At 42.9% G+C, this 15,346-nt stretch overlaps 1 protein-coding gene across 1 annotated transcript in view; it reads right to left on the reverse strand.

The window, feature by feature from the left end:
- Positions 1-15,039, reverse strand: part of LOC118387543 (BMP/retinoic acid-inducible neural-specific protein 1) — a 168,761-nt gene extending 153,722 nt beyond the window's left edge. The window contains exon 1 of the mRNA XM_035776005.2: positions 14,574-15,039. The gene's annotated coding sequence lies outside the window, so the exon portion shown is untranslated. The remainder of the gene's footprint in view (positions 1-14,573) is intronic.
- Positions 15,040-15,346: the final 307 nt, after the last annotated feature.

Raw genomic sequence — 15,346 nt, forward strand, 5'->3', positions numbered from 1 at the left:
GCGGTTCTTCTGTGCTCACACATGTAAATGTCAAGTGATGTTATCGTGACTGGCCTTTTCTACCATCTCAAACAAAAATGAGTGTAACAATGGAAGCACCAGATACTGGGAAAAACATTAGTATGTGTCTCTGAGGAAGTGTGTTGGAGGACTGCATGCGTGTTTCTTGTCTCGGAGTGTAGGAAGTGTCAGTCTGTGTGTGTGTGTGTGTGTGTGTGTGTGTGTGTGTGTGTGTGTGTGTGTGTGTGTGTGTGTGTGTGTGTGTGTGTGTGTGTGTGTGTGTGTGTGTGTGTGTGTGCGTGCGTGCGTGCGTGCGTGCGTGCGTGCGTGCGTGCGTGCGTGCGTGCGTGCGTGTGTGTGTGTATTTCTCTCAAAGTGTGTGAAGTATGTTTGTGTGTTGTAAACCATTGCTTGTAGAACAACAAAACAGGCTACACATACACAGTGAGTCTGAGCCGCAGCACTTTTGATAATTCTCTAATTACCTGTGGAATTAAACAGTGGTGCATGCCTCCTGCTACCCCCTACTGTGACAGATCCATCATAATGTGTATCTGTACAAGAGCATTTAAATCTTCCCATCGGTGCTGGATTGGGCTGGAGGGGGTGACGCAATGTTGTTGTCAGGCAGCTGAGAATCGCAAGGCTCAAATTGAACCACAGGGACAGCTTTTTATCTCAGAGAAATATGTGTGGAAATGTTCCCACTTCATCAGAGTGGAAAGATGGATGACTCGCCTCGCTCTATTTCAGTATCAGAGGCAGGAGTGTGCTGAGGATAAAAAACATTGCTGTTGTCCTCCTCATCCCTGTCACACACTGGGACCATTCACAAGGTGATGCTCAAAGAGAAGCGAGTCAGCAGTTGACCTTCATACCTCAGCAAACCCTATGGAAATTTGCCACACATCACATTTTCCATACAAACCCCTGAAATAACAAATAAACTGTTGTTTCCAGCACATCCTCGTTCGCACAACGCCTAACGCTAACCTTTCGCTGAAGAGTTTCCAAAGGAGGGCTTGTTTGCAGTCAGTTCTTGTTTTCCTGTCTCTCCTGACAAAAATATGGAACAGCTGCTCCCCTCTTCAGGGACCGGACCCCTGGTGCTATGCGGAGCGAGGTTCCGTCCCTGCTGCAGTGCGTTATTTCCGTCTGGGCCTCCGATCCGCTCTCCCCCTCAGCCCACCTCCGTCCCAGTAGCATGCCTGAATTTACTGACCTAATTTCCATCCCCAGTACAATGTTTATCCCCATTTCACTTCTTGACACATACTGTACAGTGCCTCCCGAGCTATCTGGAAGGAGACTCTCTCTACTCCGGGCTGCTATTCAACCGTCGCCTCACTCTGAGGAGACCAGTATTAGTAGTTTTAAAGGGGACGATCAATGGTTCCATTGTTCTTAATTCAATGTCATAAATTGGTGAAATGGAGGGAAAGCAGAGGGAGCATAGAGGGTGCTACCCATATATCAGAATGAATCCACTGAGGCACTAGCAGATTGGGGGGGGACAAGCCTCACACTCCCATCTCAATTCCTACTTCATGAAACAGCTCAGCAGCATCCAAAGCCTGCCACACATCTGAGCTAGCAGATGCAGGAATATCAATATTGTGAAGTTTTGTTTTTTTTCAGTTCCAAAGACTGAGGCCCCCCCTTACGCTGAATGATCAATATTGAGTGAGGTCCGACATCAATCATAGTTTTAATTCTGGTACTTTAGTGTATGATTATGTTATAGGAAACTGAGCATGTTTGATGGAGTATGTATATATCTGAGGACACACGTAAACAGACAGACATACTGTACTTAAACACATACACACCAACACGAGTTTGAAACTACAGTACATCTCTGTTTCTCTTTGTGTAGTTGAAAAGAGGTTGGGTGGTCTCTCTGAGAGTAGCAGCACTGCTCTGTTCACCAGCCAGTGTGCTGTTTTAATGACGGCCCTCACAGTCTCAGCTGTTTACTATCTTCTAGCCACCAGTAGAATTGGCCGCCTCTGCCTGATAGACCTGGATGCATTTCAGTGCAGTGATTACCCTAGTGTCAAGGGCTCCCTTGGCAATGATAATCATCCCTGACTCGAATGGGGACGAAAATAATTATAATTTGGACAGGAACTATTGAGACAGTTTGGCACTGTCTCACAACAGATGCAAACAGGAGCTGCCAATGAATTAAAACAGAAAAAAATATTAGTATGGTATCTCTCTGTTCTGACGATGTCAAGGCCTCCAATGATACAGTCATAAACAGAAGCGCCACGGCAGCTGTAACTGGACGATTGCCTCTACAAACAAATGGAGGTCACGACTTTGCCTTGCTGTTTTCCGATGATTATTAAATGCTGTGTTTTTGCACTGAGGTGGGGAAAGGTTTGACATTGTGTGTTTGATAGAATTCATGGGAGTTCTGTAACTGCCACCCAAGGCTTTTTAGATGGTGTTAAGCGGTAGAAAGCAGTTGGAAAGTGGTTTGAATGTGTTCAGACATGGAAGCAGAGCAAATAAGTAGTACTTTGCTCTATCCATGGTGATAGCTTAGCGAGGAGAGGTAGTGAAAGGTGGTGTTAGTGGTGAAGATATGTGCTATATGGCTCTTTTTAAATGTGTGCACATACACAAACAGACACACTTCAAACACACACACAGACACACACACATAGACACACACCCACACACACACTCCATATGCAGAGGCATCCAGGGTAGAGGTTTCAGGGCTGATATGACTAAAAGGATTGTGCATTTCTGCTGAGGGAATATCTTTAGTTTCTCTTCTTTCTTCCCTGGTTCACGGTGCAAGGTTATCATCGGTAAAAATATGCCCTTAATATTGGTTCTACCACCCAAATTTGACCAACCCCTATTTTAAGCTTGAAAATAGAGTGCTCTTGACCCGTTGCCTTTGAATTCCCTCTGCCGCTCATCTTCCCCTGAGTTGTCCTCTTTCTGAAGCTCCCAGTTCATACCCACGGGGCTAATGTGTTCATTTACCATGCCAAGGCAATATTTCAATATGTAAGTAAACATATCGTAGTGCTGTCCATGTGTATTATATCCCTACACAGTGAGATTCATCTACCAACACAATTGCTGATCGAATATATGGTCCATGTCACTGAAAGGAGATGTCGTCTACTCTAAATAATTCAAGGACCAGATTTTCCAAACTTGCTCTCAGTGCCATAACAGAACTGGGTGATGTTGTAAGCACTCTGTGAATGTAGGTTATTCCATAACCAGAGCCGGTGTTAGTTTCTCTCTATTGAGGAAGGTGTCGGTATTCATGCAGATCACCCCTCATATCCATAGAGACCAGTGGTTATGAAAGTTATGGATCGAATCAAACATAAAGAGGACTACTCCAAAAAGCTAAATAACTGGTCAATGTTAGTGGTCAGAAAAATCAATCATACAATGAGTGGGTCTAATCCTGGATGCTGATTGGTTAAAACCACATTCCAGCCAGTGTCTATTCTACAAGTTACCACCGGCTAACTCTATGCCGTTGAAATGCCTATTTAATCTGTTCCATCTCACTGTGCAATCCACTGTCTCATCAGCCCAGCCAGACAATTTATAAACTTGATCTCCACGATAAAAAGCATCTAGACATTATCTCCCATTTCTTTTCAACTAAAAATTGGTTTTCAATAGTGGAGATTTGTATAAACCTTGCTGTCTATCTCTCTGAAATATGCAACATTGTTTCAGTATTGAAATTCGATCTCCAGGGCCTCCCGAGTGGCGCAATGTTCTAAGGCATTGTTACTACAGACCCGGATTCATTCCTGAGCTGTGCCGTAGCTGGGAGTCACATAGGATGGCGCATAATTGGCCCAGCACTGTCCGGTTTAGGGGAGAGTTTGGCCGGGGGGCTTTACTTTGTTCATCACGCTCTAGCGACTCCTTAAGACAGGCCGGGTGCCTGTAGGCTGACCTCAGTCCCCAGTTGAACAGTGTTTCCTCTGACACATTGGTGCGGCTGGCTTCCGGGTTAAGTTGGCGGGTGTTAAAGAGCTCAGTTAGATGGGTCATGTTTCAGAGGACGCATGACTCCACCTTCACCTCTCCCGAGCCCATTGGGGAGTTTCAGCGATGAGACAAGATCGAAAAAGTGGGGTGAAATAAAACAAAAATAAATATTTTATTGCCAGTATGGTATTTAGAACAAATGACTGGGCCGTATCCATAGATACAGAACAAAAAGACTTAAACTGGGTCGCATCCATAGATACAGAACAAAAAGACTGAATGACTGGGTTGCATCCATAGATACAGAACAAAAAGACTGAATGACTGGGTTGCATCCATAGATACAGAACAAAAAGACTTAACGACTGGGTCGCATCCATAGCTACAGAACAAAAATACTTAACGACTAGATTGCATCTCTTGCAACCGAACCAATAGAACGAACGATCAGCCGGCTTGAGTAGTAACCCTAGATTTGCTACCCAGGTGGTAAGGGTAGGCAACAACATGTCTGCCACGCTAATCCTCAATACTGTGGCCCCTCGGGTGTGTACATAGTTCCCTCATGTACTCCTTGTTCACCCAAGACTGTGTGGCGAAACCCGACTCCAACACCATCATTAAGTTTGCTACTGACACAATGGTGGTAGGCCTGATCACCGACAATGATGAGACAGCCTATAGGGAGAAGGTCAGAGACCTGGCAGTGCGGTGCCAGGACAACAACCTGTCCCTCAATGAGAGCGAGACAAAGGAGCTGCTGATCGTGGACTACAGGAAAAGGCGGGCCGAACAGGCCACCATTAACATTGACGGGGCTGTAGTGGATCACTAACGAACTATCACTAACGAACTATCATGGTCTTAACACACCAAGACAGTTGTGAAGAGAGCACGACAACACCTTTTCCCCCTCAGGAGACTGAAAGACTTGGCATGGCTGCCCAGATCCTCGAAAAGTTCTACAGCTGCTCCACCGAAAGCATCCTGACCAGTTGCATGACCGCCTGGTATGACAACTGCCCGGCATCTGTAAGGCGCTACAGAGCAGCAACATTACTCACTGGGGCCAAGCTTCCTGCCATCGAGGACCTATATACCAGGCGGTGCCAGAAGAAATCCCAAAAAATTGTCAGAGACTCCAGTTACCCAAGTCATAGACTTTTTTCTCTGCTACTGCATGGCAAGCGGTACCGGAACACCAAGTCTAGGACCAAAAGGCTCATTAACAGCTTCCACCCACAAGGCATAAGACTGCTGAACAATTAATTAAATAGCCACCGGACTATTTACATTGAGATACCCCCATCGCTCAATTTGTTTTGTACACTGCTGCTACTCAATGTTTATTATTTATACATAGTCACTTCACCCCTACCTCCATGTACAAATTACCTGTACCCCCACACACTGACTCAGTATCGCCTGTATATAGCCTCATAATTGGTATTTTATTGTGTTGCTTTTTATTATTTTTACTTTAGTAAAATAACTCTTTCTTGACCTGCACTGTTGGTTAAGGGCTTGTAAGTAAGCATTTCACAGTAAGGTCTACACTTGGTGTATTCGGCGCATGTGACAAATAACGTTTGATTTGAAAGAGTAACCATAAATTAATCAAAATAAAGTTTTTAATGACAATATGTAAAATCATTATTTGAATATGTTGGTAAGTGTTGTATAAAAGTGATAATGCCCTCGAAGTCGATGTTTGGTGCCTAACCACACCTACGCTAATATATCCTCCAAATACAAATATCACTTAAATATCACAGCACTCACATTTTTTATGTGTTCCGTTCAAAAGTTATCAAAACACAACCCTTCTTTTTGCAGGAGAGACAGTTCAGTATGGCTTCCATTGCACATTTTTCTGCTCACTATAGCGACTTCTACACGCCATGGCCTATGCTCTGCCCTACATTGTTGATGTGCTGACTGTGCGTAAAGCCTGGAGAGGATACTGTACCTGCTTCAGCTAGCTTTACCTACACTGGCCTCTCCATCATTAAAACTAACAGCACTACCTCCATCAGCAGGACAACACGCTCTGTGGTGATGTGTGTGTGTGTGTGTGTGTGTGTGTGTGTGTGTGTGTGTGTGTGTGTGTGTGTGTGTGTGTGTGTGTGTGTGTGTGTGTGTGTGTGTGTGTGTGTGTGTGTGTGTGTGTGTGTGTGTGTGTGTGTGTGTGTGTGTGTGTGCATGTGTGTCTGTGTGTCTGCATGTGTATGTGTGTGTCTGCATGTGTATATGTCTATGTGTTTGTGTGTACATTCGTGTGTACATGTCTGACAGATTATTTGATTCCTGCCTATTTGAGTATGTGTTTGTCCCTACATGCCCCCTACATGTCTCTGTGGATCAAATGAGCATCACTCCTTGCTTGTCAAAAACAGCAGCAGCACATACTGTACATGTCAGTGGTGGTATGTGTGCAGTCAGTGTCCTGCAAAACATGGTACAGTACTGCATAACACAGTGGTATTCAAAGTCAGGGTCATGACCCCTAGTGGGGTGTAATCACAGTGGAATTGCAGCCAAATAAAATACAAATTTAAAAAATGATTGAGTACAGATTATTGTATGGGACAATAATCAACGTTTTGAAAAATATAATTTGAAAAATAAAATGTAAGTGAGTAAATGCATTTATTGCTTCTCTTAATTTTTACAAGATAGATGAAAACATTTACCTATGTTAAGGTTATGTCATTAGATTTGTGTTGGGATCAGTAGAAATTCTGGCCCAGAATAATGGAGTCTGCAGAAATTTTGGCAAAAAATAAATGCTGTTTTTGCTGAAAAAGTACCACTGGTGTTACACAACAACACCAACAGTGATCATAGGCCACCAATTAGTATGGGTCACATTATAAACCCCTGCACTGTTTGAAATAAATCAGTAACAAGCAATAGGCTGATTAAATCATACATGAGATATTGTGTGTGTCTGTAACTCCCTGTATCTCACTCTGTCAGCAGTTTGACAACATCAAACATGACTCATTTCCGTCTCAGTGCCTGGGACCCATGTGTGTTCTGGGGGTTTTTCAAGAGGAAAGGCATCACGTAGTAACAAATAGGCCCACTGTGAATGACTGCATCACATTCATATTTCAAACGCACTGAGGCTTTGACGAACGTCTCGATTAATGATTGGAGGGATTTGTCTGTTGTGTAAAGTGTAAAGTAAGCGTAAATAGAAGCCAAATCTGGGAAACAACCGATAACACTGATTTCAATAATGCATGGGCAGTGTTCTGGTGGCTAGGGATTTCATGTGACTTCAAATTAGGGAACACTCGAATGTAGAAAACAGTTGATGGAGTTCGGTTTTCCAAGCCTATGTCATTAAATCATCCTCCACTTGGGCACACAACGTATTACAAATTACAGTCGGTCTACTCAATCCACATTTTACCAATTTCTCTATGGCTCAAAATAGTTGCAACTGTTTCATCCATTGAAGTGAATAGGCATCGATAGAAATGGGCTGAGTTCAGATATGGACATGTCCATCAATGCAGTGCATGTAAAAGCTCTCAAATTAGAATTCAGCCTTGAGTCAATGCCAAACAAACAGAGAGAGTGGGGAGAGTGGGACGGAGGATTTGGAAAGTCTGGAACATGGTTCTATTTGGCCTGCAGCAACAGAGGACTATATGAGCTTCCACAGTAACAGACTTTTTTAATGATGCAAAAGGTACCACTGACAATGAGGTTGTTTCACTGAAGTCTATAAACTCAGTTGGCTGTTAGAAGCAGCCAAATGACTGTGTAGCATTGGCTTAAGATAAAATAAGACCTTAAAACTATCAATCGTCTGATACTATTGTATAAACTATCAATCACACTCAGGCGCAATATCATGATCATCAACCATTGCTGATACTGTCATTACTAAGGGAACCAAGGTAGCCACATCACCAGAAGCACTCACCCTTACCACAGAGGGGCCATTTTCTGAACTCTAGAAATGGTCTCACGGTAGGAAAAGGAAATTACTTCACACTCCTAGAGCAAGATTTCCCTTTCTTTCATATGAAGGGGAAAAAACCATACTGATGTATTCCCCTAGTTCAAATTTCAAAGTCATTGCCTTGGAAATGTCTCCAGAGTTTATAAAGCAGTTTCCACAGTCTCCTGAACACCTCGACCTCCATCTCCCCTCTCCCCCCATCCTCCCCCTCACCATCACCCCAAGCTCACCAACAAGAATCATGGGAGAAGCCCCCTGCAATTAGCCTCATCTCTAATAGGCATGTACTCCCCATTACGTGATCATGAGGTGACAGGACTACTGGCTTCCAGTGGCAGAGAAGGGAGACAGAGGAAATAGCACTATATAATTACTGTTAAATCAAGCAGACTGCCTGCCTCCTGATCCTCTTTTTCCTCCTGCTCCTCCCTCTACACCTGGCCACAAGTCATTGTGAGGGGCCGGACAAGTGATGTCGAAAACCGCCTGCACCAGGCCATTTCCCCCCACAGCTGATACTGCAGATTAGTTGGGTAGATTCAGGACTGCCTGACTGACTTGTTTTTTTTTTGGCCCACAGTCCCTTCTTTCAAGTCTGGCTCTCTGTAAAAGGCTGAACTCTGAGCTGAACAATGGCACCAGATCAAGAGCTTATAGCCAATACCAAGGCAGCTGGGAAATCTGAACTTCTCAGTGGCAATAAAGAATTGATGAAGATAAGCAATGGATGAAGACATTTTACTGAAATGACTTCATGAGTTACTTTAGTGTTGCAGGCAGTCAGTGAGGATGATGATGGTTTGGGTGGTGAAGAAGTCAAATCTCATACCATTGCAGATGTTCCAAATGTTATATCTCAGTAACTTTCATATAGCTCATAACCATTCGTCATTGAGCCAAAGACATTCTCATGAATCACCAATACGTATTTTCACATTTCTAACTGGGTGAGCAGGCAAAGTCAGAACATTTAGAGTTTTAGGGATTGCCACGTAAGAGATGCTACCCCGTAGCAAATTTGAATCAACAACTTGAGTCATCGTAAATCCCTCCATTTCTACATAGTGGACAAATTACAACTTACCAGACATTAGGGCTTCAATTGCACATGGAAGCATATTGCGGGTGTAGCAGTTTGCTGCACCCACAATAACATCTGCTAAATATGTGTATGTGACCACTACAATTTGATTTTGACAGACCACCATCCTGAATTCACAACTCAGTTCATGGTAAGAATCTACCTTTATTAAAGAGAAAACAGATCTTCAAAACAGATATTTATTTGATCTCAAGGAAAAAACAAAGGGCCTGGCTGTTTTTTCTCCTTTCTCCTATTAGAAAACATGAAGGAGAAAGTGGGTTTAAACAGCGGCGTTTCAAATGGGGGATTAGCATCAAGACAACGCTAATTCCCTAATTTGCCAGAGATGGGAGACAACCGACCAAGGCAGAGAGAGAGAGAGAGAGAGAGAGAGAGAGAGAGAGAGAGAGAGAGAGAGAGAGAGAGAGAGAGAGAGAGAGAGAGAGAGAGAGAGAGAGAGAGAGGCACACATGGAATTTCTAACTGAGCTTATAATTTTTCTGGCAGCCAGCTCCCACACTGTACTGCACTGACTGGGGACTGACTTGTACCAGTGGTGAGGATGAGCAGCCAGCTGGCTGGAAGGAACCCCCCTCCCCTCCAGGTTGCCATTGTTAATCCCAGCAGCCTCCGCAAGCTACGGTAAGAGGGCGCTCCAGCTGGTGAGTCCCACCATGGATGCCCAATATTACCCGTAGGGGAGTCTCTTCTCTCTCTTCTTTCCAGCCTGTCATGAGGTGAACAGGAGTCTAGAGTCCAATCCAACATGCAAGCAACCAAGGTACTGAGCTTCTGCTGCTCTGGATATTTCCTCATCATTCAAGGATCGTAATTGTATAATTGTATGAATTATAGAGGTTAATTAAGCCCAAATGGCAGCCCAAATTGAGGCTTTGTTATTTATAGAGGTGTAATGTGGCTCAATGGATATCCAGGCAAAGCCATAGATAGATACTGTACATTACTTTAACTGTAAGGATTCTTAATGTTACTATGACTGGTGCCAAGCATGACGCATAGCCTAAATGCAAGAGTCATGATGATAACAATGTTTTATCTTAAAACAATGTTTTAGTCACATTATGCATATTGAGCAACAAGTGTCCAGTTAACGGGACACCGATCCATAAGAAGTTTTAATGTGAACATTTATACCTGCATGAATAGGGCCGCCCATCAACATACCATGAGACAACAATTGCACATGTTTTTAGGAGTGGCAATGTGTTTGTGATTGGGAAGCCATAAAGTCTTCATTCATGTCTAATAGCTTTGACAGTGGTGGCATAAAACCAACCTGTTGATAGAATCAAGTCATCAGCAAAATGTCAAACACTAATCTATAGTTATACAACCTGTCTCTGTCCATCAGTGAGCCATTCAAATGCATACCAAGAACAACCCTTATTGCACGGTAGTCCTAGATTTGACCAAATTAATATTTGGATCTTGACAGCGAAACATTTAGCAATAAAATAGTAATACATCCATTATTCTAAACACGTATGCTGCTGTCTAATATGTTGTCTAAACACAGAAAATGCAGGCTGTAAGATTTTTTAAATTCTACAAAACAAATATAAATCTGAGACCAGATACAGTAAACAATGTAGGCTCAGAGGCTGTAAGATTTCCTTTTCATAATTATATTTCAATTGCAGTCTCTCTCCTGAGGCTAATACCGTTTATATTCAATAATGGCTACAGCAATATTACAGCCTAAAAGTAGGAAAATCAAATTAGCTTAATTTGCAAAACTGTTTAAGGTGCAACAAAGTTGCCAAATCCATTAATTACATTCAACAATTAATTGTCTATCTAATCCATCAGAAGCGCAACAATAACTATCAAATTATAAAAGATGAGTAAAAAACAATTCCCAAACAAAATCTTGCACTAAATTGGATTGATTCAAGTCAAGGTTATCTTCACACGTTTCTGCAGCCTACTATGTCTATCCACATAAACTTCTCTGGTCAATCAATGTCCCTCAGGCTATGTTCCTCACTCTCCACAAATAAATGCACATTTTCCTTGGTCTATCGTTTGGGTACATTTTGGGATTACATTTGTGAATTTATCTATATATGGATTTGTTTAATCCATAAAATGATCAGTATGTAGGTAGGTGGACATGCACCTGAGTCAACCTATTTTATACTGACCACACAATGGATTTTCTTAAGGTAAACATGTTTTTGGCCTGGTCTGGTCGATGACTCGGCTGACGACAGGTTTTGGCTGAAATTGATTTACTGTTTTCATCTTTGTTGAATGTCAGTAAAGACTGTATGTATCTTGATTCAGGGTGAATCATTACGAGCTCTGTTTGTGTGCGTCAAATAAATCTACATTTTACACATTGCCATACAACTCCATCCACATGCAGGTTATAAAAAAATTGATATTTCACAACCACAAAGATGTGTCTTCTACAGTGGTTCAAGATAATACGTCTGTTAATCTTCAAGTTCTCCACCAGTGTCTAACATAGACACGGTTCTCTCCCTGATGAAGGTGCAAATATACACTGAGTGTACAAAACATTATGAACACCTTGTCATGTCATGGACTGACCAGGTGAATCCAGGTGAAAGCAATGATCCCTTGTTGAAGGCAATTGTTAAATACACTTCAATCGGTGTAGATGAAGGGGAGGAGACAGGTTAAAGAATGTTTTTTAAGCTTTGAGACAATTTGTTATCCAATAACACTGTGTGGTTTGGGGTAATAGTCAAACAATCCCACAATAACCTCATGTCAACTAACACATCCTGCCCCAGTGGAGAATTGCAGGCCAGGGATTTGGAATGAAGTTCACCATCTGTTTTGTGTTGCTCTGACATGGCATGATTTGACCCCTGTTGTTTTTCTTCCCATCAAAACAGGTTTTCTATTCCCCCTGGGAGGAAGCCTTCCGGGGCACTCCAGCTGGAAACAGCACCCACTGCTAGTCCTGCCAATAGTGAAGATGCTTGATGCCTCTTGGCAATCAATGTAAGACAGTTAGCTCTTCTAGCTCCAGCACCGAGAGACCTTGTATTTGATATTCTTGTCCATACTCAAGGAGAATGGACCACTGCCTACCTCCCAGTTTATCTATTAAGGGAGACTGTGCTACTATGCTCTCAAAACCATTAGTGTGTGTGTGTGTGTGTGTGTGTGTGTGTGTGTGTGTGTGTGTGTGTGTGTGTGTGTGTGTGTGTGTGTGTGTGTGTGTGTGTGTGTGTGTGTGTGTGTGTGTGTGTGTGTGTGTGTGTGTGTGTGTGTGTGTGTGTGTGTGTGTGTGTGTGTGTGTGTGTAGGTGTTGTGCACACCCTTGTGTGTAGTCCTTTTTTTGCCTTTGTGAATCATGGCAACATGAGGTTGCAATCAATCCATCATTGGAGTGCACAGCACGCGTCACAAAAACATTACGCTGCAGCATGTACCCCCAGTCTTTGAATGGTTAGTCAACACAGGGTCACCAAGCATGGGATATAGCTGTAGCCTCAAGCTACTGCTGGCATTTTCTTTTTGGCATTTGTGATTGTGAGCTGTTTCTCTTTGAAAATAATTACATGTTGCCAGCATGTAGGCAATATAAAGTCCATCAGATTGAATTAGCCATTTGAAATAAAACAGCCTTTGTTCTGTGGCTCTAGAGGGGACTTGATGAGAGCTATATCGATTGACAACTTACTTTCAACTTTGTGTTGATCACAGGACAGGCCACATGGTAGCATGGATATGATGTCAATATTGATATTGACAATGACAATGACAGTAAATCTGTTGAAATTGCTACTGTAGCCCACTTCTATCTTGGTAGATTCCCAGCTATATGACATTATTATGATTTGAATAATATTAAGATGTCAACAGATAATTGATCTTAGATGTCAGTTTGAAATGACTTCTGTCTGATGTAGGAGAGTAAACAGAGTCCATGATTGATCTGCCACTGGGAGGGGGATCTGAACAGAGGGCTGAACAGTAAGTTACTGAGAATCGCATGGCCATTTAAAAATACAATATTGATACATATATACTGTAAATGGACAGAGTAAAAAAGTAATTCAAAGTATGAAACTCATTGAGAAGAAGCATAAGAAGAAGAACACAGTCATTAGTTGTTAAAACGATGTGCACACCGAAAGAGTAGTTGCATTTCTAATTTTGTATCCATCGACATCAGTCAATTATCCTGCCTGTAGCGGATTACGTGACACATGGCGCAAAAGAGCGCGAGCTCCCCCCGCAGTTAGTGAACAGTAGCGCACTCATACAACTTCCATTGAAGGAACGGAGGGAGAGGCAACTTTGGATCATTGGTGCTACCTCAAAAAATGACATATCTTTCCTGATTATAATTGTTCTGATCTGTTTAATCGATATCAATTAGCCATTAACATCAGCATCATTGAATTATTGATTGAGCAGCTCTCCAACACAGCTATATCTGTGTTGAGAATGTAATGAGGCAAATCATATTGTCGCATATACCGGTATGCCATATTTATACATATTTTTACACACACACACACACACACACACACACACACACACACACACACACACAACACACACACACACACACACACACACACACACACACACACCACGCACACACGCACACACGCACACACACACACACACACACACACACACACACACACACACACACACACACACACACACACACACACACACACACACACACACGACCTGTCCAATCTGTTTGAAATTATTCACGGATAAGATCAAATAAGTGACACACAATTTCCCGCCTCGTAATAACAGAGAGACTGAGGCTAAACAGTAATGCATTTCTCCGTTGCAATACAGAATGGTCAATATACATGTCGTATGAAATATTGTAAGATGAACTGATATGGACTCCCATTGCACAATCAACTGCAGTAATGTTGATATAAACCAACAGGGCAATGTGAATCAACGTTTGAGCTGCAAAGCGGGTGTTCTAGAACAAGATAGACAAGAATAGACAAGCATATTAAGATGCTATGCCGTCGAACTTCATAGGGCCCTGGATTGAATCAGACGGGCCATTCATTGAGGCGAGGGGCAATGTGAAAGAAAGTGTGCGTGGACTGAAAACTGATTCTTAGTGGTCTCTCCCCCACTCCAATCCTCTCTTTCATTCTCTCGACTTCATCTGCAGCCTCCTCCCAATACATTGCCAACACTCCGTCTCCAGTCAGTCATATGTTTTAAAAAAAATGCAACCTATAGGTTCTAGTATCTAACGTTGTTCAGCTCCACAGTAATGGACATGTAGTAACTTTTACTTTAGATAAATAACACCGACGTAGTTTGGACACATGAAAACCCACATAGGCTACATATAAGACGCAAAACCTGGCAATGATAAAGCAGAAAAATGCATCGTCCAAAAAGGACAGTATCATGCTGATCATGCAACATCGCCATAACTGTCCAGAGGCTACAGCATAACCTCCAGCTACTGTAATAACGGGTAGAGTATTTATAGAAAATAACACGAAACTTATCTAGGCTTACCTAAAACTGATTTACCCACTTGTTCGGGAATCTGTGGTCCAATGTGCTTTAGTTTTCTGGCCGAAAACTTCTGCTGGAGCATATGTATCCAGTGTGCATGCTGGTAGCTCAATCTTAGACGTTGGATTGCGGATGAGATGGTGTTCCTTCTCATGCTCAAGAGAGAGAAATCCTTCGGCTCGGCGAGGTCGTATACATTGATACACGGAGAGACACAGTGACCAAATCGACCTGAGGGGAAATGGGTGAGCTCAACTGATCGGAAGAAATATCCCGATGTGTTCTAGCGAGGCTCTGGCTAGCTCGGATCCGTGAAAGCTGTACGCAGGTGGAGAGGTGGTAGGGTGGATGTCAATGAAGGTAGTCAGAGATGCACAGACTGAGCGAGTGCAAAAGCAAGCGAAACTAGGGGGAGGTACTGAGAATACCGTTTTGTATTGTAGAGGACGGTAATGCCAGACAGTATGGGGTGGGACTGGAACACATGAGTCCAACGGGGGAGAGAGGGGGGAACGAAGGATGGAGGAGGAACGAGAGACCGTGTCGTGACTTTCTGTGTTGATAAACAACAATTATAAAGATTCAACTGTGTGTGTGCGTGTGTGGGGGGCGACGACGACAAAGGAGACAGTGTGACAGACGGTAAAGCAACCCCGAGTCGGACTATATGCAAACGGAGAAAAGTGTAGGGAGAAAAGTGTAGGGTCTAGGTTTGAAAATCAGACGGGCCATTCATTGAGGCAGATTCCGGGATAAAATCCAAGATAGACTCA

The sequence above is a fragment of the Oncorhynchus keta genome, chromosome 9 (assembly GCF_023373465.1).
Source record: "Oncorhynchus keta strain PuntledgeMale-10-30-2019 chromosome 9, Oket_V2, whole genome shotgun sequence".
NCBI classification, from domain to species: Eukaryota; Metazoa; Chordata; class Actinopteri; order Salmoniformes; family Salmonidae; genus Oncorhynchus; species Oncorhynchus keta.